This window comes from Sinohyriopsis cumingii, unplaced genomic scaffold, assembly GCF_028554795.1.
Source record: "Sinohyriopsis cumingii isolate HCF-2022 unplaced genomic scaffold, ASM2855479v2 utg000160l, whole genome shotgun sequence".
In the NCBI taxonomy this organism is placed as follows: Eukaryota; Metazoa; Mollusca; class Bivalvia; order Unionida; family Unionidae; genus Sinohyriopsis; species Sinohyriopsis cumingii.
Window position 1 is genome coordinate 8175355 of NW_028315873.1, and position 27380 is coordinate 8202734.

General features: G+C 36.1%; 1 pseudogene across 1 annotated transcript; it reads right to left on the reverse strand.

The window, feature by feature from the left end:
- Positions 1-22813: 22813 nt before the first annotated feature.
- LOC149774730 (P2X purinoceptor 7-like) lies at positions 22814-27165 on the reverse strand (annotated as a pseudogene). Its single transcript, XR_016416724.1, has 3 exons — positions 25393-27165; positions 23753-23989; positions 22814-23129 (listed from the first exon to the last, which is right to left on the reverse strand). The product of XR_016416724.1 is annotated as a P2X purinoceptor 7-like (transcript).
- Positions 27166-27380: the final 215 nt, after the last annotated feature.

Here is a 27380-nt window from a genome sequence, read left to right on the forward strand (position 1 = left end):
CTTCGTAATTGACCAAGATCAAATTCTCTCGAACGACGTCCACGTGTTTCATGTATTTGGTTTTGTCGTGAATCATCTGGAAGTAGCGGGAAGGTTCTGTCAAATATTCCGTCTTGGGTAAACACGGTCGTTGTGCCATTTTACCCCACAAGCAATTTAACATCACTTTGGCAAACGATAGCCTGCCTTCGTTTTTCTCGATGTGATCTAAAGTGATGCCTTCTTGTTCATAGTATTTCTCTTTGAATTGTATTTGGTCTTCGGGAGTGTGACACCAGGAAGGATAGCCACTGGCTTCTTGCTTCAGTTTCAAAAAGGCATCCACGTAGTCGGCGAAAATGCCTTTCTGACTGGGATCACCCTTGTGGTATTGTTGTGTCTTGGGAAAGTGGCAAATTTCGTACACTTCTAACAGTTGGTATCCCATGTACAGAGCTTTGAACAATTCTACGCTGACCCAGGTTCCCGTCAAGGCCCGTTCTTCCTGGGTGTGCTGACAAGGTTGGTCTTGGTTGCACGTTTCGGCACAAGTACGGCACAATGGAAACATCAGTTTGCCTTGACAATAGTGAGGTAAGACGGGATGGTATAGGTTCGTGGGAGGCAAAACTTTACACTTGATCAAGCCTCCGTATTGTCGAATGTTTTTCAGGTCGATTTGTTCCGTTAACAATTACGGGTGCCCTACAGGAAAGCGACAATATTTGCACACGTAGGGATACAGCGAACACACGTCCAAGTATTTGATTTCTTCTCCTTTCTCTTCGTCGGCTTGGTACAGCAAACAGGTGGCATTGGTCCTTCCTCCGTACAAACTATCCCTCGGGTTCAGCGGGTCCATGAACTGGTAACTTTCCACGAGGCGTTTAAACTCGGGATCGATTTTCGTACGGTGATCGAACTCGTGTTCCCACATTTCCACCACTTGGTATCCTTCCTGTTCCAACTTTAGGCGCCGCTGACAAGTGTCCTGGTACAAGTCTTCCATGGTTCGTTGTAAAACTGATTTTTAGTGCTACGATCAGGGTAACAGACGGGACATCCGTGATATAAGCAACCGTTAAACTCGTACACGATCTTGGGGTTTTCTAAGTCCCAGTCGACCGAATACTTTCCGATGGTCTTTTCACCCCCTCCGTTGCGGGCATGCTGAATCCACTTGTCTTCCTTGTCGCACAAGTAATGTAACCAACGTAGGGCTTTGATCGAGTATTGACGTTTGACATAGTTGGTCGTTTGAGGACTGATGACAGCCACGGTGTTTTCAGGCATGAATCGTTGTCGATACACTAAGGAACACGCTTTGGCAATGGTGCAAGCTTCTTTCAAAGGATCGACCCCTCCGTGTTCCATGAACAGTTCTCGAAATTTTCCACAGCAACGCCGTAAAATGTCCACGTCGGAACGAAAATACTTTAGCATTTCTTCCTGAAAGTCGAAAGGGTCCGAGGCGTGAGCCTGGTACCAAGCATAGAAAGCTTCTCGTTGTTCAGAACGCATGTTGTCGGGGTCGTAATAGTGAGCCTCAGGTAAATGGGGTAGAACGGCGTGTTGATTGGCTTCCGTATTGAAAAAGTGTGGAAAGTACCCTTTAGCCATTTTTGTCATTCCAAACGTTTTAGGCATTCGACTCAAAGGCATGGCCAAATAGCTCATCGAATCTTTAAACTGCACTTGTCCCACTTGCATGAAAATGATTTTGGCTCCGTTCAAAGTCACTTTAGGACGTTCGGTACCATGTTCCGTATAGTATCTGAGAAGAAACTGTGAGCCATCACCGTGGCATGACGATGACAATCTCCGTAACGTTCGATGTCCTCTTGGCTCCACGTCTTGTCGATGGGGTCTAAGACCCATCGAGCGAAATCGGCTAACGTGTTCGGTCCCCGAAAGATTTTTTCACGTCCTCCGGGAATCTTGCTGCAGTGAGGGCAATGACTGAAGATAGGTTCTTGAATGCACTTCTCGCACGCTCGATGAGCCACGCAGAAATTAGGAATGTGAATACCGGTCTCTTGCATGCATTCGGAATCGAAAAAGATGAAATTGCCTTTCTTCTTTGTGACCGTCCTCTTTCTCTGGTGGGGGTTGGTATTTTTGCACGTAGCATTGGTGTTCTAAATCCACGATGTGGTGACAAATGTGATATTTTTTCTTTCCTCGACATACATGTGCCTTGGCAGTATTGGTACATATGCCTTGTCCACACGTAGGGCACAATCTCAGGAGTTGACAAGCACACTTCTGCTGTGAACCTTGCGTCTTCAGATGTTGTTGGTAACAGGTATGGCTGACAAACGTGCGCAGACAAGTTGAACAAGGCACTGGTCCCTCGCTCAGACAGGGTGGAGAGGCCAAACATCCTAAGCATTTCCATCCGCAATGTTTGTGTTGCTCTCGATTATTATAACCATGGTCACATTTCTCACAGTAATAACCGTATCCCAGGAATCCAGTGATACTGGTAATGGTATCGAAATGGTCATCGTGATAATAGACATGAATGTATTTTCCGTCCTTAAAGTCTTGGCCTCGAAACAACGGAGGTCCGCGCACTTCTTGAGGGTGCACTTTCAAGGTGTAGCGTGGAGCTAGGACATCTTGCAATTTTTGCATCTCAGGAATGCCACAGGGTGTGTCTTTGGATAGGCCAGCTTGTTGCAACAGGAGTTCTGCTTCGTTTCGTTGTTTGGCTCGGTCCGATTGTTCAATAGTTTTCCAGGCTCTTTTCCATTCTGTCGTGTCGTTCTTGTTGGCATAGGTTCGTCCCACCACGATGGCTCGGGCTAAACACATCTGGTCTTGAGGGTTGTGAATATGGACGAGGCTACGCTTAATGCTGCGAAGCTCGTTCACCAATAACATCTTTTTGCGTCCAGTCCCTTGAGGAGGAGAGACGTGAGTCATGTCCAGTGTGTCTTTTCCATCGGTGATGTCAAACTGATCATTAGATTGTTGCACGTGTTGAATCTTGTCCATGACTTTGGAAGCGGTCAATTCTGCGGGGGTGCTAAACTCGATCCAAACAGGGGATTTCAAACCGTCGTGTTGAATGGAAAGTCTCAAGCGATCATCTTCTTTGGGTTGACATTGTCGCTTGAGTGCGGTGAGCAAAGAATCCCACACCCCAGTTATGAACACTTCTGCTTTCTCTAACGGTACTTCAGCCTTGAAATCTTTAAACTTCACCGTGTATTTGTAAGCCGTGGTTCTAAATTTTCTAGAGGAGCGCTTTTCCGTCTCTCGAATGGAATAGTATTTTTCAGGGTTGACTAAGGGTGACGAACTTGGTTTAGAGGGTTCAAATTCTGGTTCACTTATGTCTTCTTCAAAATCACAGGCTTGAATTTGTGCCAAGACTTCAGCTCTGGTACGAGGCGATAGATCACGTTTCTGCCTCTTGCTTTCTTCTTCTTTCTTCTCGAATGAATAGGATCGTTTCATCTTGAGTGCAAAACGTCAAATGACTCAAGTTTAAACACCATGGACTAATTTATAGTCATGGCAGACCAGCGTATATAAAAGGGTGTGTGTCTTGTCCTTTCACTATTCATTTCACTCTCTAACCGAGCACAACGATGGAAGAGACTAGCCAAATCGAACGTTTCATCAGAGCTTTGCGAGGGGTCATTAGAAAATTCTCTTCAGACCAGCCCACGGACTACTCTCCTTCCTTTCGAGATAAAAGTCAAGATACTTGCTATATCTGTCAGAAGAAAGGACATTGGTCTTCAGAGTGTCCAGACCGTCAAAAAAGAAAAAACGGGGCTAAAAAAGACAGAAGTCAAGATACCTGTTATTATTGTCAAGAAAAAGGACATTGGTCTCCAGATTGCCCAAAAAAGAAACAAGAGGAGTCAGAAGAAAAGAGGGATTCTTCAAAAAAAGAGAGGGATTCTTCAGAGGAAGAAGAGGAAGAAAGAAGACAATTCTATTTACAAGAGGCAAAGAAAAAGAAACAGGAGAAGAAAAGAAGAAGGGAAGAAAGTGAGGAGAAAGAAGAGGAAAAGACGGTGAAGAAATTTAAAAAACAGAGAGAGTAAACAAGGAGACAGAAGAAGTAAATGAACTTTTTAAAGTGTTCTGTTGTGAATTGTGAATTGGATTGTAATTATGGATAAAATAATAAATTAATTATATAAGGTAAGTGTCTTTGAGTTTTGATTTTAAAATAAGAACGTACACTCACGCACTCATACACAGACACGTACTATGGGGTGAAATTTTTTTTTTTTTGAGTTATTGGCAATTGAAATTGTATCTCTTTTCGAGAAATGTGAGTGGCCCTGAAAAGGGCCTTTTTTGGTGTAGGGGTGAGTTTAAGCAATCAACTTTAACTGTCTTAAGCCTTTGCCACGGCCAAGGCCTACTTCTGGACTGCGTAATGTTGATGATGATGATGATTGGGTTGAAATCACTAATGGTGGTACGGTAGGCTTAGTCACAGGGTTGACGTGTTTAGCTCGGGAAGGTCGTATTCTCTTCGGTCGTAATAAAGAAGTCTGATACATTTGTTTCAGACTTCTTAACTCCGCTAAAATGTCCAACAGTACCGTGACCGTTTGATTTTCACGCTCTTGTTTCTTTGCTGCTACTTCTTCTTGTTGTTGTTTTTTTTCTTACCTCTTCTTCTTGCTGCTGTTGCTGTAGGAGAAAAACTTGTTCCGCTTCCTTTTGTCGTTGTATAAATTTCTCCAATTCTTTTTTCTGTCTCTGTCTAAAATTCTCCACTTGCGGTAATGAAGAAGGTAACGAAGGTTCCGGAACAAATTCTTGCGAGGAGAGAAAATCCACAAAATCCCAATTTACCTCTTCTGAAAGTAAGTCCGGGTTCCCTTGGGCGGTCTCCCCTGCTGGTGCACCCCAATGGATCGTTTTCTGAGTTTCCGTCATGTTGAATCACTGTCGCATAGATTGACTGCACACAGGCGCTAGCGAATCTATATAGACCACGTGACGTCACATACTGCTCTCTTCGGATTGGATGCGAGCTGACTGAAGTTTGTAACGCGTGTTCGGATTGGTGAATGAACTCAATCCGTTTCAATCCTTCCTCTACCTATAAATAAGCGCAGTTCACTGCATTGATTCACCTGTTCTCGCCGCCTCACGATGTGGACCACAGTCGAATCATCCACCCTTGTGTCTTCAATGATGTTTAGGACGGACATGCTCATGTATGTCCGGTCCAAGTGGACCGTTGTCGACAAGTCAGACACCAGTCTGTGGATACGAAGAGTGTACGTAGAAAGACAAGGTTGCCTCAAGAGGACACTGATTTATGGCCCTCGAGTAAGACGCAGCTTGAGGACAAGAAGATGCCGCAGATGCCCTTTATGTTAATGGCATATTAACATAAACCCAAAGGCCCTTTTCAGGGCCACCCACATTTCTCGAAAAGAGATAGCCTTTCGATTGCCTACCCTTTTTTTAAAAAAAATTTTTTAAAAAAAATCCCATGTTCAATTTCCCTTGACGCTATACAGTCCCACCCTGTTTAAATTCCGTTTGACGCTATACAGTCCCACCCTGTTTAAATTCCCCTTGACGCTCAACAGTCCCACGATTTTTCTCCATGTTAATTTCCCTTGACGCTATATGTTCCCACGATTTTTCTCCATGTTAAATTTCCCTTGACGCTATATGTTCCCAGGGGTGTTTTTAATGCTAAGTCCCATTGATGCCATAGTATCCCTATTCACTACTTACATACATAACAGGAAAAGAAACACAAATAAAAGGCACTAAATTACCTGCTAATGAAAGTTGCCGTACTTGTTTATCATTGATATTCATTCCAGCATTCAGGAAATAATGAGAATTATATAGGGGTTATATTCGAATTTCTGTGTGAGTGTAGTAAGGAATTTAACTTGATAAGTTGATGCAGCAAACTAGATATCGGGGTGAATCTATGGTGGTTTCAGCTTGCGCCATGAAATCAGCCATTTTATTGATCAATAGCTATGTTATTTTCACTTTATAACAAATACTATTTATATCGAGATGTGCTAGTAGAGTGGTATAAAGCGCCCACCTTTATCGATCACTGCCATCTCACCTTTGTCCGCGTGGGTTCAAATCTCAGGCTTTGCCAATGCGAGTATGTGAGAACGTTGACAGTATCATCCTGAGGGGCGTTCTTACTGAGGTTTTCCCGGGTTCTTCCTCCACCTGTCCAAAATATATAGCATATTATGCGGTGTGAAATGGCGTTTAAAGGGGCAGGGGCCAGTTTTTATGTACAAATTTAATACCGCAATCAGGGACCTAGTATAAAAAATCACAGAAAGACAAATAAGATAAGATAAGATAAGAATTCTTTATTTCAGACTACAAAGTCCATAGCTCTAAATTAAAATATCATTATAAAGTAAAAACATTGAAAACATAAAAGAACATATATATCATACATGCAAGTATACAGATACATTTAAAACAAATAATTGTGCCATGCGGTGTTAAGAATGAAATTAAACGGAACATTTAAATATTAATTTGTTCCATCTACTAATAATGTGAGAATTTAAATGAATGTCATAGTTCCAAAGAAATTTCAATATACAGTTCTTGCTATTAGATATTCTTGTCATCATTGAGAAAATATACTTTCTCATTATTTCATCAAAACTGAATACATTATGATTTACAAACATGCTGCAGGCACTGTTCCACCTAGGAAGACCTATTAGAAAACGAAGACTATTATTATAACCAATAACTAGTTTTCTTTTCATACATTCACTAAAGTTTGTCCACAGAGGAGCACAATACATAGTGCTGCAAAGAGATTTGAATAATCTAAATTTGATATTCAATGAACGATTCTTAAATTTACGTCGAAGCATGTTTGTTCGAGTACACAAGGTTCACATTTTAGATACCCATATTAAAACAAAGCATAAGAATAGTATTCACTTGACCAGAGAAGTAAGTGGCAGTTCATAGCAGAAGAAGTTTATGCACCCCAACCCCTATTTTATACATGTATTTTTCACACCCAAAGGCCATTTTTGACAGCATGTAGTGCTCACAGTGCAAACGCAAGCTCTTTCCCTGGATGAAAATTTTGAAAAACACTGTCCACTAAATAACTTGATGCAATTCAGAATAGTTGTCATCCAAGCCGTTTAGATATTATATTTGCCTTGAACCCACATGTCTACTGATATGGGTGGCTAGCTCTTTTTCCTAGTCAACTCTTGGTATTTCACTATCAGCATACTGCAGACCAGTTATGGAAGGTGTACATGCCTGACATCATCTGTAAGACCAATACAAGCCAGAAACACGTAGTTCACAAATATATCCATATCTATAAATAGTAAACAATAATAGCTGAAAACGTCAGACCATAGCCTTAAGTTAAGAAATGTGCCAGGGTCCCTGCCATCTACATCTGAAAACACAAAAACAATTGTCAGTTCGACTGGGCTCGGATATGGCTAATAAGTACAAATCATAAATCGGGAACTAGCCCAAAGCAAATCTTCCAATCGGAACATCCCGGGCCTTGGCTTTATTTAGATTGTATGACTGGGAATTCCCATATATCCTACCTTCATTAGTTGAAAATGAAGAAATTTGAGAAGGATGATGTGATTTTGCTTTTAGAGTAATCATTTCCGTGTAGGTTTTCTATCGAGCAATGCTTAAAATGGTTACTTTCAAAAGTATTGTAATTCCATAAAAGTGTATATTTTGCCAAGCCTTTTAACTCTTACCCAAACAAATGTTATACCCGCCATATTGGTCGCATCACAGTTATATTACCGATGAGGTAATTTCATGTTGTCAGAGATTTAACCGTACTTTATTGATAAAACGTCACACTCCTGTAGTCGCATGGACCATGTAAACTGTATGCATTTCGAGGAGTAATACATTTTGATTTATCGGAATCTCATTATATTTATTTATTTATACATTCCCCCAAAAACATCTAGGCCGGAGATTACTAAAAGTTCAAATCTAAAAATAGCACGGAGTCAAAGTTTCCAAAATTTAGAAATCAGCGCTATTCTTGTCAGCAAAGGGGAATATTCAAACCTATCAAAACGAAAACACATCGTATTATACTTTATACTAAATAAATGCTGTCATATTTATACAAATAACTCAATAACAAAGCTAGAAATATGCATCCCCATGTTGGATCCTATGTAAGGTAATTTTGGGTAAATGGCTGTCCGGTTAAAGACCCAAGATTATTCCCAAAGCACAGTTCTATGAAATTCTATCACTTAGAGAACAGAATATCAGAGAGAGAGAGAGAGAGACAGAGGACGGAATCACATACATGCATCCATTCATCCATCTACACACACACACACACACACACACACATATACATACATACATACATAGCAAGGTTGCAACAGGTTTCCCAGGTATACACACATACATACATGCATGCATGCATTCATGCATGCATCTATCCATCCATCCATGTATACACACACATACGCGCACACACACACAAACACATACAAACATACATACATACATACACACACACACATATACATACATGCATACATACATACATACATACATACATACATACATACATACATACATACATACATACATACATACATACGTTGCAACAGGTGTCCCAGGTGGCTGAGTGTAGTCTAAAGCACTCGTCTTAACCAATCATTGCCAACTCACCTCTGATGTGGGTACGTGTATATCACAAGGCTTGACAGTAGCCCCCCTGGGTTGGTGGTTCTTAACAAGGGTTTTCCCGGATTCTTCCTTGGACAGTTATACTGGCCACCATTTATAGCCTATCATGCGCTGACAAATCGCGTTAAACCCAAAAAGGTTTGCAGCATGGTCTTTAGGTGGGTATGGGTGCCAGATAAAATTCTGAAATTATTTTTTATGCCAATCAAATTATTTTTGAATAAATCATACCTTGTCGACAAGAACAAATGCTAATTATTTGTCAGCAATTGTAGCACGACTGTGAGAAAGGTAAGTCCAAAGTAATCCAGGAAAAACATTGCAAAAACAACAAGAACAAAATTAAGTCGATTCTTTTTCCAGCGTCGAGGTCATGTTTGCAATGCCGTCGCATAACCCCATAATATTTAAATTGTATTGCTGTGCATTCTATTTGTATTTACTAATCTAAACGTTTATTGATATAAAATGAAATAAGAACATTTTTGTTTGTTTTGATGTGTTGTTGTAAATTCGGTCATAAGTACAAATCAAAATCAAAGAGAGATAATTTGGTTTTCAAATATTATTCCATTACTGCAGCATATAAGATGTAGAATCGCCATTGGAAATTTCTTCTTATTTTATGAAAACAACAAAATTTGGAATGTGGAACGGGACTGTAAATGGGACTTTATCACTTATTCGGGACTTAGAATCCGATGTATGAATGATCACTATTTTTTTCACTGTGCAGGACTATTTGATCAGCTTAAAAACATGTCCTTCATTTTGAATTGTCAATTTTAGGGTATCTAAGAATAATATCTATGATTTATATTCATTCTCAGAAAATAATTTAAACAGTTAATTTGAGGTATCTTGCAATGATTATTTCCTCCCCGTAAATTATTTGTTTATTCACCTTAAAACATGCTGAAATTATAATATTTTACAATAAATATCCATTTTTCCATGCATTAAATGGTCAAGTGAATATAAGGTATGACTTGCAAAAACAGACCTGTTTTGGATTTCGAGTCTAGTGTAATTTTCCGAATGCTGTTTAGAGTTATCTTTCTTTAGCTGGATCAAGATTTATTACTTATTTCTGCAAATTGTAATATTGTTTCTAAAAATTGTGTATTAACGTTGCAGTTTGACTACAAAACACGCTTGTCTCTGTAGACAAATGAATAAACATCATATTTAGGACTTGTAATTTTATTGGGGGAAGATACATAATATTTTCATGTTTAATGAGGGCTTTGCAGGTAATACAGAAGTAATAAACACCTCTGTCCACTAAAGGGCAATCAACACAAATCCACACTGCAAACGTGTGTGCTTATTATTGTCTTGCAATCAATCTTTTTCATATCGGTAAATAATCCGGGAAAGCATGTGTCAATTGATGGCTTGGCAGGCCTCACTTATATTGTGCAATACCCAAAGGACCACACTGGCGGGGAGGAAGGCCGCCAATTGAGTTACTATAACATGCCTATTTTTTAAATTGGACCACGGGGCTGAAGGCAACTGCTTTGGTCGCCTCGTCATAAGGACAAACGGCTGGTTTGTTCATTTGTTCTGATGATGCTATTGTTTCTACAGACGTTGTACATTCCAGAATGACTTATGTTGCTATGTAGCTTGCAGTATGTGTGCAGACAATTTAATGCTTCTACTCCCTGCTGTTATTTTTGACAAAACAATATGTCAACCAGGAGTTCAGAAGTTTACTTCTGCTGGATTTTGCTTGCTTGTCTTCAGCCCCCCAAAAAGTGTTTTCTATTGTACTGGTTTTAAAACTGAGGTAGGTATGCTCTCTATTTTAACGTTATATATATATTATAATGATTACTATATATAATATATAATGTACTAAGTGCGTCAAGTACCGCCAAAACTGGCTCAGTTAGATACACAGATCAATTTCGACAATCTTTTTACCCTGGGAGAAAGAAATGCTATGGTCGGCAATGAAAATTAGAGATAGTCAGTCAACCAGAACATCACATGTTTGTTTTTGTTGTTTGTTTTTTTTTTGTTTGTTTTTTTTGTTGTTTTTGTTTTTTTTTTATTTGTTTGGGGGGGGTGCTTATAGCCTCCTGAATCACCGGAAATGCATTTTGACATTTGCCTAAAAAATGAATCACCATTGAACACTTTTATAAGGACTGAAATAATCATGATTTGTGTTTTATATATGGAGTAAACACCACTTAAAAAGGAACATTGCCACTGTTTTCAATCTTACCAGTAATCTTTAATACAGATGGCTTTAAAATTTCTCATTCGTGATACTAAAATGTAATAACTTGAGTTCGTCAGCATGCATCTCTGATTTACCTATGACTCGATACAAATTGGAGTGTTCGCTTTTAGGGCCGTTACCTATGGAAATTAGCATAATGGACTCCTACACAGCAGTCTTCAAAGGACTTAAGACATTATCTCACCATTGTCAGCACATTTAGTGGAAAATAGTGGCTGCTTATACCAGACCACCTTGCCTTTTAACTGGCTCAGTGACAATTACAGCTATATAGACTACCCCAAGGATAGCTTTACATTTTGCTCCAGGCAGGAATGTTTACCATTTATAAATGCTACATGTTATGGGCATATATTGAGGTGTTTGGTTTCTTCCCTTTGAATATTACTGAAAGTATTGTCGATTTTTAAACAAGACCACATCAGGAATCTGGGAGTTAAAAATCATGTTACTGGGACACATTGTGTTACTGCAGGTATATTGACCGAATTTTTCAATTTCCAGAAGTTTACCAATGGTATGTGCCCCTACAAGAAAAGCTGCGTGACATAAGATTGGAATGTGACTGTTAGGCCATGGTGTAAAAATCAATTCTTTATGATGTCTATGTATTATTTACACTTGCATCTGTACTATTTGATTGTCTTTAAATCCATATTGACTGCAAAAAAACAATAGTACATGATAATGAAAAAATATTTCATGAAAATATCTTCAAACTTTTATATAATATTATTGTATTTAAGGGCTATTTCATAAGAGACTTTTCCTTAAAAAATATTTTATGACAATTGCATACTGTATAGTTCTTTTCTGTTAGATTTATATTTTTTTCTAACATGCTATAAAAAGGCTATGGTATGGTAAAACCCAATTTAATTGCCTTTGCCGTCATAAAAATATTTGTGGAGTTTCCTCGCTTTAAATAAAGGTAAAGAAAATAAACATATAAAGGTAAAGAAAACAATCATACAAAGGTGAGGAAGACAATCATATAAAGGTAAATAAGACAATCATATAAAGGTTTAAAAAAATATATAAAGTAAAGAAAACAATCATGTAAAGGTAAAGAAGACAAATCATATAAAGGTAAAGAGGCAATCATATAAAGGTAACGAAAACAACCATACAAAGGTAAAGACGACCATCATAGAAAGATAACGAAAACAATCATATAAAGGTAAAAAACGCAATCATATAAAGGAAAAGACGACAATCATATAAAGGTAATGAAGAAAATCGTATAAAGGTAAAGAAAACAAATATATAAAGTAAAGAAGAAAATCATATAAAGGTAAAGAAGACAATCATATAAAGGTAAAAAAGGCAATCATATAAAGGTAAAGAAGATGATCATATAAAGGTAAATAAAACAATCATATAAAGCTAAAGAAGACAATCATATAAAGGTAAAGAAAACAAATATATAAAGTAAAGAAGGTAATCATATAAAGGTAAAGAAGACAATCATATAAAGGTAAAAAAGACAATCATATAAAGGTAAAGAAGACAATCATATAAAGTAAAGAAGGTAATCATATAAAGGTAAAGAAGACAATCATATAAAGGTAAAAAAGACAATCATATAAAGGTAAAGAAGACAATCATATAAAGGTAAAGAAGACAATCATATAAAGGTAAAGAAGACAATCATATAAAGGTAAATAAGACAATCATATTAAGGAAAAGACAACAAACATATAAAGGTATTTAAAAGAAAACAAATAAAGTAAAGAAAACAATGATATATTGGTACAGAAAACAATCACATAAATGTAAAGAAGAAATCATATAAAGGTAAAGAAGACACTGATATAAAGGTAAAGAAGGTAATCATATAAAGATAAAGAAAGTAATCGTATAAAGGTAAAGAAAACACTCGTATAAAGGTAAAGAAGGTAATCATATAAAGGTAAAGAAGACACTCATATAAAGGTAAGGAAGGTAATCCTATAAAGGTAAAGAAGACAATGAATAATGATACGAACTTGTTTCAGATAGTTAAATTGGACATCTGTATTGTGCTTTCTTTGATTTTTGGAGTGTAGTGTGTGTTTCAATCTAAAATCTCATTTCATCGAATATGTCATATTAAGTACTTATTGTCACTGTCAAAAACTTCTAGCTACCCAATCAATGACGTCAGGATGTCAAGGTCAGCAAGTGCATGGTGTCACTAGAGACAGGGCGCATGAATCATGGATGGGCACAAAGTCACAGAAGTCGATACTAGTTATTTTGGCTGATATTTTTTCTTTGGATGATGGGATAAATTATATTGTGTTTTTCTTGTCAAAATCTGTTCAGCATATGTGACAGTTACCAGTCATATTAGATCCTCTTTTAATTTAAATATAACCAGAGCTAGAGAAGGAAAACAGTTTTTTAACATTAATATGGTTTCCAGATTTTTTAATGTTTTAAATTTTAAACATCAGTGAAATTGGCAAGCGTTCCCAAAAATGCTGATTCTCACTGTGCAATCACATACAGGGTACTGTTACTCATGAAATGCATTTCAGTTATTTTATTTGCTGGTAGTTTATGTTATTAAGCCAGTTATGTTCTGTCTTTTAAAATTCATATTCCAGTAGAAAAAATATTTGGCAACCAAGAAGGGGTGAGCTCTGGGGGTTTTGTAGAATGCGGCTTGGACTCTACCCCGCCCCCTTCCCTGCAACAAATGTTTTATTTAAAAAGTATTGAAATAAAAGGTGGTCAGTAAGCGACCAGATTTGTATTTTGTGTCTGCTTAATCCACCATCAATTTGGGATTAGAATGTTGGGTGTATATCTGTTAGTCTGTCATCTAGATTGATTTTATGTTTTTTGTTTCTATAGGTTAAATGTTTATGTATGTATGTCTGTAACTATGATTCGTTCTGTACTGTGATACGTACAGATAAATATTCCTATCCATATTTTTGGGCCATTGACCCTGCCCTCGATTGTTTCATAAGAGATTTTAAGAAATAAAAATATAAAACTTTCCACATTTTGTCTTGTTTCTTTTTAGTGCTGTACGGAAGGCAAACATGAGGACACTAATCTTAAACTACAGAATGAACGTTTGAAAAGTTAAAATTGATGGCAATTTGAATTTTATCGGATCTTCATTAGAATCTGTTAAAATCGGTTGAAATGTGAAAAATTATGCGCATATGTTTACTGTGACTTCAATCTGCAACCTTCTCCATTGATTAATAAACAAAGAAAAGTTTAGAATGCATTGCTGATACTTATAGTTTGGCGTATTTAATGCCCTTTAGGAGCACATCATATAGTCTTTACATGGTAGATAATATATTTGGTGGAGGAAGAACCAGGAAAGACTATGGGAAGAACCACTGACTCAAAGTAAGCTACTGGTAATCTTTCTCACAAACCCACATTGGTCAAGCTGAGACTCAAACTCACGTGGCCTCACCTCGAAAATATTTACTTTCGTGTGTGACAAACCTTTTGATAGAACTCAAGACAAGTCTAAATGCTTTACATCCTTTTAGACAAAAATCCATGCACTGCATCATATGCGTCCTTCACACAGATAATATTGTTTCATATTTTAGCATTTTTGCAATTATTTTGTCTTTGTCAGGTCTCATGTGTCATAGATAGAATGCAACCCATCAAGCTTCAAATAAAATATACAGCTTCTGTTGTGTCTGCTATCAACAAAAGAAAAGGACAAAGTCACTCGACATGAAATAACAAAGTTCTGTATATTTTATATATATAATAAGTTTGGTTGACAAGAAAATCAGACAGTCTTCAAATATGTAATTATGCTGCCACAAACAGTTGGGGATGGGGTACATTAATTTGGTCACGTCTGTGAATCAGAATGCCCATCCAATGTTTGCACAAAAAAAAAACTTAGAACAGACAAATACAATTTCGGTAGAACAAATGAACAGCAACTTCACATTTTTGAACTTATTTGACAAAATCGTTGTTAGCATTAGCCTTATTAACAGAAATTTGCTTGAGACAGACAATGGAAAGATGGTGTCAGAAAGGGTCTTATAGATTCTTTATGTCCTGTATAGCTTAAGCCCCTTTGAGAGACTCTTGTTTTTGCCTTTCCTCCACCTGAAATGATGTGTTCTGTATAAAGGCTTTGTTTGGAACTCCCCTGTTTAAAGTAAGATGTAGTACAATACTCATAATACAGAGTGCATGCATTACACTGTGTTCCACACACTATTTGTCCTTTCTTGAGAAACTCGTTCTGATGCAGATACTGTAGGTGGTTAATTTTACTGAAATTGCTCCTGGGTGAGGAAAATATTATAAACTGTCTCTTTACACTTGTAACAGGAGTGATGCAGTCATAAACAGCATTGATGATGATAACAATGATAGTGATAATGATAATCTTTATCTATCTGCAGATTATATCACCTATTGGTTCAATTCTATTCATTCGCATGCCTTCTTACCTCTTCAACTTGAATTGGACCAGTACCAAAAAGAAAAGAACAAGAGTCTTCCAAAGATAGACAGGACAATTCCACCTGTTCTTGTAGGTAAGCACCGTGTTCAAATGCCAAAGGTAAGACCACTTGTTTAACTTTTATGAAAATGTGACAAAGATGTGCTCGCATTTATGAGAAAATGCAATTCTCTTCGGGTGGCCTAGTGAAAATGCGGCTGAAATGTCAGTGACATTTTGTTGGTATTTCACTGAAAATTTTGTGAAATTTTACCAAAATATTCATCGAAATTTTTCATTTAATTAACAATGAAATTTGACTCAAATACCATTGCAATTTGACCAAAATTTTAGTAATGTAAGATATTTCTGAAGATTTTAGATAAAACTATGGACATGATTTCAATTTATTGCATTTTATTTGATATAATCCAAGTAGACAGCAAATCTATCATGTAGAAAACCATTCAACCAAAACCCGACACACAAATTTGATTTAATCCATGTAGACAGATAATCCATCATGTAGAAAACCAGTCAACCAAAACCAAATGCACACATTTGATTTAATTCAAAAAGACAGAAAATCCATCATATAGAAAACCATTCAACCAAAAACCATCACACACATTTCATTTAATCCAAGTAGACAGAAAATACATCAAGAAAAGCATTCAACCAAAACCCAACAGACACATTTGATTTAATCCAAGTAGACAGAAAATCCTTCAAGAAGAAAACCATTCAACCAAAACCAACGCACACAGTTGATTTAATCCAAGTAGACAGCAAATCTATCATGTAGAAAACCATTCAACCAAAACCCATTTGATTCAATCCAAGTAGACAGAAAATCCATCATGTAGAAAACCAGTCAAACAAAACCAAATGCACACATTTGATTTAATTCAAAAAGACAGAAAATCCATCATGTAGAAATCCATTTAACCAAAAACCATCAAACACATTTGATTTAATCCAAGTAGACAGAAAATGCATCAAGAAGAAAACCATTCAACCAAAACCCAACACACATTTGATTTTATCCAAGTAGACAGAAAATCCATCATGTAGAAAACCATTCAACCAAAACCCAACACACACATTTGATTTAATCCAAGTAGACAGAAAATCCTTCAAGAAGAGAACCATTCAATCAAAACCCAACACATACATTTGGTTTAATCCAAGTAGACAGAAAATACATCAAGAAGAAAGCATTCAACAAAAACTCAACACTGTTTGCTTTTATCCAAGTAGACAGAAAATCCATCATGTAGAAAACCATTCAACCAAAACCCAACACACACATTTGATTTAATCCAAGAAGACAGAAAATCCTTCAAGAAAATAATTCATCCAAAACCCAACACATACTTTTGATTTAATCCAAGTAGACAGAAAATCCATCAAGAAGAAAACATTCAACCAAAACTCAGCACTCATTTGATTTTATCCAAGTAGACAGAAAATCCATCATGTAGAAAGCCATTCAACCAAAACCCAACACACACATTTGATTTAATCCAAGTAGACGGAAAATCCTTCAAGAAGAAAACCATTCAACCAAAACCAAAACGCGCACATTTGATTTTATCCAAGTAGACAGAAAATCAATCATGTAGAAAACCATTCAACCAAAACCCAAAACACATTTGATTTAATCCAAGTAGACAGAAAATCCTTCAAGAAGAAAATCATTCAATCAAAACCCAACACATACATTTGATTTAATCCAAGTAGACAGAAAATCCATCAAGAGGAAAGCATTCAACCAAAACTCAACACTGTTTGCTTTTATCCAAGTAGACAGAAAATCCATCATGTAGAAAACCATTCCACCAAACCCCAACACACACATTTGATTTAATCCAAGTAGACAGAAAATCTTTCAAGAAGAAAACCATTCAATCAAAACTCAACACATACATTTGATTTAATCCAAGTAGACAGAAAATCCATCAAGAAGAAAGCATTCAACCAAAACTCAACACTGTTTGCTTTTATCCCAGTAGACAGAAAATCCATCATGTAGAAAACCATTCAACCAAACCCCAACACACACATTTGACTTAATCCAAGTAGACAGAAAATCCTTCAAGAATAAAACCATTCAACCAGAACCAAAACGCGCACATTTGATTTTATCCAAGTAGACAGAAAATCCATCACGTAGAAAACCAGTCAAACAAAACCAAATGCACACATTTGATTTAATTCAAAAAGACAGAAAATCCATCATGTAGAAATCCATTTAACCAAAAACCATCAAACACATTTGATTTAATCCAAGTAGACAGAAAATGCATCAAGAAGAAAACCATTCAACCAAAACTCAACACACATTTAATTTTATCCAAGTAGACAGAAAATCCATCATGTAGAAAACTATTCAACCAAAACCCAACACGCATTTGATTTAATCCAAGTAGACAGAAAATCCTTCAAGAAGAAAACCATTCAACCAAAACCCAACACATACATTTGATTTAATCCAAGTAGACAGAAAATCCATCAAGAAGAAAACATTCAACCAAAACTCAACACTCATTTGATTTAATCCAAGTAGACAGAAAATCCATCATGTAGAAAACCATTCAACCAAAACCCAACACACACATTTGATTTTATCCAAGTAGACATAAAATCCTTCAAGAAGAAAACCATTCAACCAAAACCAAAACGCGCACATTTGATTTCATCCAAGTAGACAGAAAATCCATCATGTAGAAAACCATTCAACCAAAACCCAACACATACATTTGATTTAATACAAGTAGGCAGAAAATCCTTCAAGAAGAAAACCATTCAACCAAAATGCAAACATTTGATTTAATTCAAGTAGACAGAAAATCCATCATGTAGAAAACCGTTCAACCGAAACCGGACACAATTGATTTAATCCAAGTAGACCGAAAATCCATCATGTAGAAAACAATTCAACCAAAACTCAATGCACACATTTGAATCGGCTATGGCTTGGATCCAAGATTACATACACGTCACAGAATGAACTATCTTGCTTCATAACAGTTTATTCCAAGGAAGAATAAAATATAGAGGGGTTTAGGCAGTAAAGCAAATGGAAGGACTTAAGAATTGAAGTAGAAGCTAATTAGGCTAAAGTAGAAGCTAATTAGGCCAAAGTAGAAGCCAATTAGGCTAAAGTAGAAGCTAATTAGGCCAAAGTAGAAGCTAATTATGCTAAAGTAGAAGCTAATTAGGCCAAAGTAGATGCTAAGTAGGCTAACATAGAAGCTAATTAGGCTAAAGTAGAAGCTAATTAGGCCAAAGTAGAAAAGTAGAAGCTAATTAGGCTAAAGTAGAAGCTAATTAGGCCAAAGTAGAAAAGTAGAAGCTAATTAGGCTAAAGTAGAAGCTAATTAGGCCAAAGTAGAAGCTCATTAGGCTAAAGTAGAAGCTAATTAGGCTAACATAGAAGCTAATTAGGCTGAAGTAAAAGCTAATTAGGCCAAAGTAGAACCTCATTAGGCTAAAGTAGAAGCTAATTAGGCTAACATAGAAGCTAATTAGGCTGAAGTAGAAGCTAATTAGGCCAAAGTAGAAGCTCATTAGGCTAAAGTAGAAGCTAATTTGACTAAAGTAAAAGCTAATTAGAAAATAATGAAGGTAAGAATCCTGTCTAGTCCACCTATTACTCAGCAGTCCAGGACATTGTTATTCCCCAATGTACCTGATGTTCTTTATTTTAGCAACATATTTTATCTTATTGACAACTTAGATTGTTTTTGAAATGAATTTGTTCCCCTCACCCTAGATCTGTTTTTGTGCCCTATTAATTTGATCATGTTTGCTTGAGAATTTACCCATTCCTGCATATTTCAGTCTTATTGTTGTGCTCAGTATTTGATTTGGGTTGATTTATCTATTCATTCGATATATCAAAGTATTCATCTATAATATTCTTGCACTTGAACATTAACTTCGAATTATTGTGAATTCAGATAAGGACACCCTGGATTATATTATTTGAATTATACTAAAGTCAGATAAAATCCTATATTATATTATTGTAATTCAACAAAAGGCTGATGGCATATCTCCATATCACAGGCGACTAAAAACACATCAATACATTTAGAGGTGAATTTGTTTTTAACATCACTGGAATTTTATTCATTAGGACTAGTGATGGAACTGATTGGACCTTTTGTGATTTAATTCACAATACTGTTAAGTTCTTTTTAAATGTTCATTTTGTAGCATAGAGAATTAAATGATTTGTTGAATTGTACAAAACTAGTTGGTTTCATTCTTTCATGTTATACAACTTTTGGCATTGGAAAACTTTCTGTTTTTATGATTGCTCTTGTTGCACTTTTAACTTTATGTTATCTACCTGTTTTTCAAGGTTGCCAAACAAAAGGAAAATACGGCTATATTATAATGGTCAGAAGACATCATGAATCATTTCTGGTTTTCATGCAAGACTCCTAGCAGCCATGAACAATTTTTGTTGAGATTTCTGTCCTTGTAGTTTTGAACAGATATATGTAAACGTTTGCAACTGTATATTTATTTATGAAATCAAAGTTACAGTGCATAATCCTTATCTTTTGATTTCTTTTAATATATATTCTATACATACATATACATCACCAAATCTTGTAGGTATGTAGTCTATTGAAAGTAATTTACTTGAAATGTCAGAGTAATTATAGGTTACTGCATTTATATGGGAAAATATGAACAAGTTTTTCAGATGGACACTGCACCACCATGGGAGTGCAATATATCCATCCGACAAACGAGTTCATATTTTCCCATATAAATGCAGTAACCTTTTTATTATATGCTCATTTTCTTATTCTACTTAAGGCTTGATTATATAAACAAAAATACACTACAAGAAACAAAATAACTGAATGTATGCCGTATTCCAAACTAAATACCTAACAGTAGATTCATCATTACACAACATTATTAATGCGCACATAACTCCGCCCAGATAAATTTGAACTTAGTCGAGTGTTAGACATAACTTTAGAAAGACAGTTTATGCCTTGTCACTCGCATTTATTTGTAGGAACCCATCAATTTTATGAAATCTGGCAAATAAAACAGAAACAACTGTATCAAAAGTTAACTCGGAATGTGGCAAAGCAGCTGCTATGTGGCAGTCCATAAAACATCAGCTTTAGTTCATTCAGAAACAAATTTCATTAGCCAAAACGTAAACCACCTACTACGCGAGTGTACATGATATGTTTACAAATCAAAAGTTCTAGCGTCTGAGTCCATTGTTTGTTTACAATAGAACGTAGTTCCTTTTTGAGTTGAATATGAAGTTGCGCACGAGTTCAGTATCGTAAAATATTGAACGATTCTGACAATGTAAAGTTAACGGAGAAAAAAGAGCATATAATAATGTGAAATATTGAAGAAACGTTGATCCGAGCAAAACTCCAATCCCGCTACATTAACATTAGCCAAATCTAGAGCATAGATTTCCCTTGATTATATAAATCCAGCTGTATTATAATCTATCAATTTTGGGTCACCATGACAAAAGAGACAAGCTTTAGGTGCTTTAAATTATATTGATTGTGTCATTTTTTCGAGTATCTGGCGGAGTGTCCTTCATCATATCACCAATCAACAAGAGTGGATCCTCTCACATGGCCAAGGCATTAATAAATGCGTACATGAACCTTTGTCTGAGAATGAAAAGAGGACAAAACCTTGGCTTGATCCCATGAAGGATGCCGAAGTCCTGAAAACCTTGGCACAGGTATTCTTGGACCAAAGGTTCCTAAACAGAGTGGACTATTACTTGAATTTCAGGATTGCAACAATTATATGTTAAGACGGCTTTAAATGTTATTATTCTCAACTTAAGAATAATTTACCGTATATATTTACCATTTGAATATCTGAATACGTTAGCATTCACAAGATGTGTGTACATGATACATGTACAGTGAATGTCCTCAAGTTGTTTGCAAGTTCAGGTATAATACATGCACATCAGGTATAAACAATTCCATAACACTCTGTATAAACACTGCAGTAAAGATTTTGTATATATGCAAAATTTAACAACATTAATTAGTGCTTAATAATTGTTAGCAGATTGCAAGTGACACATTACAAGATACATTTTCATGATAATTGCAGAAGCACTGCTGAGCTAGATGTTTTTCATCAGCATATCCTGATGTACTGTGCCAAGTGATTTTCATACACCCCGCATGTGTACAGGATTCGGAATGAGCTACCTGCTTTGGATCACAATATCCATAGTGGCTGGGGCGTAATGAGAAACAAAGAAGGGGAGATAGTGTAAGTTTGTTTAAATACAGGATATTGGATATAATTTTACATATTGATTGTACATTATGATCCCAACTTGGACATCAAGGCAATGGAATATTATTCACATTTACAAGTCATGAACACTTTGCATTAGGTACAGTCATTTTATAACAACTGGCAGACTTTGTTTTACATTTCTTGTCAGGAATCTATGTTCATGTGTACATATCTTGTAATTAGTGCTGTTATCATTCTAGTGGATATCAATTGTGATTTGAACAATACAAGTCTAATATTTAAATCCAATGATATATATATATCACTTTCCCAGAGGACCGACCCACTTTATTAAGGATATATATGGGATTCATGGAATTTCCTCAGTTGCTTGTGGACAATGTTGTCATCATGATGATTATTAACTAATACCTGCTCATGAAAATATGTTGCCTTCTGAAGAAATGGGTAAAAATGCAACCTGACTCAATTAGTACTTTGGAGATAGAATAAATAAGACGAAAAACAACCCCTCGACAACTCCTCCTTAGGAGTTGGTCATAAGGCTCAAATATTGGGTGAAAACTCTTTATAGGTTAACATATGGGGATGCTTGTCACACAAGTTAAGAAAAGAAACATTTCTTTAAAAACAGGTATCATCGATGTTACAACAAAAAAAGTGGCAGATGGTTCGTCTACCCTTGCAAAGAAAAGAAAACATATCTCCACATCAAGGAGCTTATTCAGAAAGCCCTCATCTGTCAACTTAAGGACAAGCAAGGTATGAGGAGGAGAAGATAACTTAAAGAAGATGATCCCACGAGAATTAGCAGAACCTGGCACCTCAAGAACCACCATAAACTCCAGCTTTGGTGAAGGAGAAGATCTCTCGATTTTAGCTATGTAATATATCAAAGGTGCCTGATATATGGATGCGTCTGCTAAGACAGATTACACTTTATATACAGTAATGTAAATAGCAGTAGTTGAAAACAATGTATAATGTATCTGCAAGTGCTGAAAACTTTTATATATTGATTATATATGACTTTACCCACATTGTTTATAGGCAGAATAGACTGGTATTTAAAAATATCTGAATGGAAGCATTATTGTTTGATGGGATATTATGTGCAGTTACAACAAAACAAAGAATAAAGTCAAATGTATTCATTTATATATAAATTTGTGCCTGTAAGAAGTGTTTAACAAAGTTCAGGCAAGCCTGGAGGGGATGAAACCAGTGTTTTGTTCAAAAGCATCTGGATATTTGTCACATATCCGCCAGACACAGCAAGAGGGAATGACACGTCTCTGTCCAGACCCCAGTCTTCCATAGTATGAACTGCCTATAGGCAGCATGCCTGTTCGCGCTCATCAAGACAACTTCATCGTCAAGTACAAGACCATCCCGTCGGTACATCCTGGCCAAGGCAAGTACAGCCTCATCAAGGATTATAACTTGAAAATCCTGAAAAATTATTCCAATTTGTAATATGCTATTTTGAAAATGTAAAAAATATATTTTAAAAAAATAATAGGAACATGCATTTATTCAATGTTCATTCATTTTGTGTCAGAAAATTCCAATGTAAAATAAATATGGATAAAACACTGCAGTTTTTATTTTGACATGAGCGCTGAGTGTTCCATCGCAACCACAACTGATATTAAGTGTTTGGGGAGCATTTCTAGAAGTCAGAGACACCTGCATTTGCATCAAATAGGAATGGCTGATTGCAGATGAAGATATAATTTTATCTTTATATCATTATCAGATTAAATTTGTTTAGCATAGTGAGGTACCCACATTGACACCAGGTAAAGAATACAATCTACCTGATGCGCATCAATTGTAAAAAAAAAAACCTCCTTATCATTTGCTTATGTATGCATCTTTGTTTTTGTTTTTGGATGGCTTACAATTTTAAAAATTATTCACAGTGATTGCAAAGAAATAATCCAAGCATGTCTCATTTTGTAAGAAGTCTCGCTAAAATTCATGAAACATTCTACGTTAAACTCTTAAGCATATCAGGAATAATGCATTAAGCAACAATGCGCATTATAAATAAAAGTTTAAATATTCATTACCGGCAAAAGTGATATACAGTGCTGTCTCTCACAACACATCTTTTCCAGGTCTGTGGGCATCTCCCTACATTTTCCATACACACACCAATCTGGCAATCCTGTGTCGGCGGATGGGTGATAACCACCACACTGCCTTGATCCTGGCTCCAAAACATTAAAGACCAGGCTTGGGTGGAACTGCAACATCTCTATGAAAAGTTCCCTCAGCCGATCTGGCTCCACATTTGTTATGATATCCTGGAATCGGTTTCAAAGATTAAGCATACTGAATCTCCATATGTATGTGGTACAACAATCTTGGAAGCTAAACTCATGATACCATGGAAATTTCAACATTTACAACAATCATGCATTTACATAAGGTATCAGTCTTTGCAAGTCCACCGTGGAAATAGAAGTGACTGTAAATGTTGTATTGTAAGAGTAACTATCAAAGTTTTAATTATGTGTATACATGGATGCAGTATTGGACTTGATCAGTACAAAGTGCAAGTTACATATTTGTAGTCATTTGTTACACATATCAAGTATAGTGAAAGAGGTTTTCTGTAATGTAGCCAACATACCTGTCAAGTTATTCACACCTTTTGCGATATATATTTTGTACATAAAAATAACATGCTCAAGAAATACATAAAAGTTATTGAAAGAATCTAAACAGTTTCAAACTGTCATTACATCAAGAAAACGTGTTATTTTAGAAATCATTTACAGTATTCACCCAAAACTGAATGCAAATCAGAAAGGGGAAATAAAATTCATACCCAAAAGGTATTATCAAATATGAAATAAAAATTCTGTTTCTTGCAAGCCTTCATGTCATTCTAAAATCTGGGCAAATAAAACATTCTTGCATTCTTAAGTTTTTATGTTTATAATGATAGTGCATACATAATATTGTCTTGCTATATTTTGGCATGCATCATATTTAAGACAGAAGAATTAAAGCGTAGTCATTATTTTACAAGGCTTAAATAGATATATGAATTTTCACAGGTCTAAATTTTTTAGAAAACTGCAATATAGTCAGGTATAATCGCTGAAGATCTCATAGACCTTTTGTCATTATTTAGACATTTTTTGAAAATAAAAATTATAAATTTATTACTTAAATTGGAAAAGGGGCAGGTTGACCTTGACAGTATCAAATATTTGTTGTGTATGCCACTAATATAGATCACGTCTACCTATATATGAAATGATTTTTGCTAGTTTATATTTTGATTATCACAGGAATTTAAAATTGTACCACAAGCATTTATTTCCTTCACTCTATGTATTTTGCTAAGTATGGTTACTTGAACTCCTAAAGAAATAGCCTTATATCAGTAAGTATAGTGACTACCATAGACAAAATAAATTACATGTATTATATAAATCGGCCAAATAAATGAGGTGGCTTCTGTATTTTCAATGGTATCTGTGCATGGTTTTCCTTATCAAATTATATTGGGGTGGGGTGGTGAGTAACAACAAAAGGTAAAGCAGTTTAAACATACATTGTTTGGTAAAATAATCCTTCAATAGAAGTATGCATTTTCTAAGTTGTGCAAAACACTTCTCACTTAGAGTCTTTGCCAAGTATCAAACATTTTTCAACGTGTCAATACTTGTTTTGCAAGGTATAAATAAACAATTACCCTCATTCTTGTCTGCCTTGTCTGAACTATGTGTAGAGCTTAGTCAGCTTTGTTTTCAGGCTGCACTGCATGTCTTCTTCCTCTTCCCCCTCCGGTTCTTGCTCCACGCCTAATCCTTCCTCTCCCTCTCCCTCTTCAAGGTCGCTCCAGACTTGAGCTTGAAAGTGAGCTGATTTCAGTCAGGGTAATAACAAAATTTACAGATTTGAGTTTATCATTTGGTGGTTAATAAAATTGGGGTAGGGGGTACGTGAGGGAGTACTAAATCGAGTACTTTTGCAATGCTGTACAAAGCACGTCGATTTAAATCAATAAATTTCAACGTTTCCTCTCAAAACTAAAAGTAGAAAGAAAATGATAAGGAGAAAAGAACGAGATCCGAAGAAGATCGTCTCACTGTCGTTGACATTTTGCGGCTTCTGGTAGCGTGGTTGTGTTTTACATCATCAACATCAGTGTACAGAAATTTGCATATAATTATGCAAATTTCGGTCACCAGAATGATGTGTGTTATTTTTTCGGGATCCGCCGATCACTGCCGAGCGCAATTGCAATATGGAGACGATAGATTTGTTACGCTACGTACGAATATTTCAGAGAGCTCGAATTTCATAAAAAGAACCTCTACATACTTGATATTACCCTAGAGTTGCCTTTTAAATACTATTTAATCAGTTGATATACATAAATGTCCTAACATTTTTGTAAGCAAATTCACCCTCAGCTGCAATATTGTGCCTTTAACAGGTTAAGGTTTAATTAAAATATCATTTTGCCTTATGTTTGGGAAAGATTAATTTTCCTGCCAGCTTGCCATAGGACAATTTTACTTTTATAAATGCATCTAGCTCTGTCAAAATCTTACCAAGCGCAAGCTGTTGAAGATAATGCAGCAATTTCCACAAGAACAGCGACTACTTTGTCTGACAAGTTCCCGTTAATGTTAGCAAGCCGTTTACGATGATGCAGTCACTGCCAACATAAAAGTTATAGCTTGTGAGTTTGATAAGAACGTACATTTTCTCCCCCATTTATTTTTTCATCATATTTCACAACAACCCACATTAATATTCATTGTACCATTTCGCTCATGTATTTTTATCAATATAATTTCCTACAACCCACATTAATATTCAACGTTCCATTTACCCATGTACTTTTATCAATACAGTTTCCAACATCCCACATTTGGGTCCCCGAGTGGTTGAGAGTTCTAAAGTGCTCTCCGTTACGGATCACTGCCATCTCACCTCTGTTTATGTGGGTTCGAGTCTTGGATTCAGCCAATGTGGATATGTGAGAAAGCTTGCAAGTAGCTTCTCAAGGGTCGGTGGTTCTTTCTGGGTATTTCCCGGGTTCTTCCTCCACCATTAATACTGGCCGCCATGTATAGCCTATCATGTGCTGAAAAATGGCGTTATACTCTATACCAACATTAACAACAACAACCCACATTTATATCCAATCCTACTTTTTCCTCCATGTACTTTTATCAATACAATTCAATAAACCAAATTTAATATATAATAATCACGTTATAAACACTGTTTCCTAAATATTATTGACATGATTAGAGTATAACATTGACAAATTACATTACTTCTACAATAATATAGTACTTTGTAGAACAGCGTTGGGTAATTTATCATCTCCTCTCTGACAGCATGGGCATTTTGTAGGATGCCATCATCTCTGTGACAGCATGGGTATTTTGTAGTATGCCAGCATCTCTCTGACAACATGGGTACTTTGTAGTATGCCAGCATCTCTCTGACAACATGGGTACTTTGTAGTATGCCAGCATCTCTCTGACAACATGGGTACTTTGTAGTATGCCAGCATCTCTCTGACAACATGGGTACTTTGTAGTATGTCAGCATCTCTCTGACAACATGGGTACTTTGTAGTTTTGTATGATATCATCAACTCTCCAACAGCATGGCTAATTTGTAGGATGCAAACATCTCTCTGACAGCAGGGGTAATATG